Here is a 1534-nt window from a genome sequence, read left to right as displayed (position 1 = left end):
TCACATTATTCCTCTCACTTAAAAACAGATTGTTTTCTTTGATTTTAGCATTTTCCTTAGTGAGAGACTTAAGTGTAACACCCAAATGATATAATTCTGTAGACATGTCATTAATTGCATCATTACACTCAGCCTGAGATAAATGTGCTAGGTTAGTGGTGATTACATGATTACTTGAAGAACTTGTTTCTATTTCATCAGATTTGGCCATTAGGGCTAGATTTACATAGCTGGCATCTTCATCCTCATCGAAAACCATCTGCTGCCCAGTCATTTTCTTGTGTAATAAGAGCCATTTTCCTTTTGTTTGAGCTACTCAAAATACTTCTATTTATAATCCACAGGCTCAAACTTCTTCTTGCTGGAATCTGACTTTCTACACTCACTAGCAAAATGCCCTGCCAAGCCACATTTGAAACATTTGAATTTTAATTTATCCACCATGTTTCTATTTGGCTTAGCTGCTCCAAAGTTCTTCTTGAACTTGAGCTTGGCAAATCTTCTGGAAAGGAATTCAAGATGTTCATTAATATCATCCATATCATCTTTGCTCATTGAATCTTCATTTTCAGCTACCAGCCTCTTGCCCTTGTTTTCACAGACCTTTGTAGTAGACTCAGCAGCTTCTACCTTCACTTCCTTCTCCTTTTCCAACTCAGCAACCAGTGTTATGGACTCTCCTTTCTTATTTCCTTTCTCCATCCTATCATCTTGCTCTATTTCAAGCTCACAAGTTTTTAGTATGCCATACAGTCTTTTCAAGGTAAACTCCTTGTAATTCTGAGAATTTCTCAATGAGACTGTCATTGGTTTCCATTCCTTTGGAAGAGATCTACGGAACTTGAGATTGGAGTCTTTTGTCTGATAGACTCTTCCATGCAACTTCAGAGCATTTAGTAGCTTTTGAAACCTACTAAATATGTCAGTGAGAGTTTCACTGTCTTCACAATGAAAGTGCTCATATTGCTGAATTAGCAACTGCATCTTATTTTCTCGAACTTGCTCAGTAGCAGCTCTCATTGGAACATGAGGACCTCTCTCTATGCAATCCACATAGGCCTCATCTTGAGAAAGAAGATGTAGGTGCATCTTCAACTTCCAGTGGTGATAATTATCTTTGTCTAGAAATGGAATCTTCACTCCAACATCCTTCGTGTTCATCTTGTTATTTTATTGTGATCTTTAAACTCTTTGTACTTCAAAAGCTTGCTCTGATACCAATTGTTATTCCCTAACAATACAATAAGAATTACAAAAGGGGGGGTTGAATGTAATTCTGGCTTCTTTTTGAGATTTATAAAACTGTTCTAACTTAATAATATATATGTGTTTGATTTGCAAAGTACGGAATGAAAGAATTATATAAATCAAAACACAAGTAATAAAAACACAAGTCTTTAAAACTTTATGGTGGATTTGAATGTATCCGCCAGATATATATATATATATATATATATATATATATATATATATATATATATCAAGAGAACCCTGTGAAGCTTGAATAGCTCACAGATGTTTGTACAAGTGAACA

Source organism: Apium graveolens, chromosome 4 (assembly GCF_009905375.1).
Source record: "Apium graveolens cultivar Ventura chromosome 4, ASM990537v1, whole genome shotgun sequence".
NCBI classification, from domain to species: domain Eukaryota; kingdom Viridiplantae; phylum Streptophyta; class Magnoliopsida; order Apiales; family Apiaceae; genus Apium; species Apium graveolens.
Note: the sequence above shows the minus strand (reverse complement) of the source record.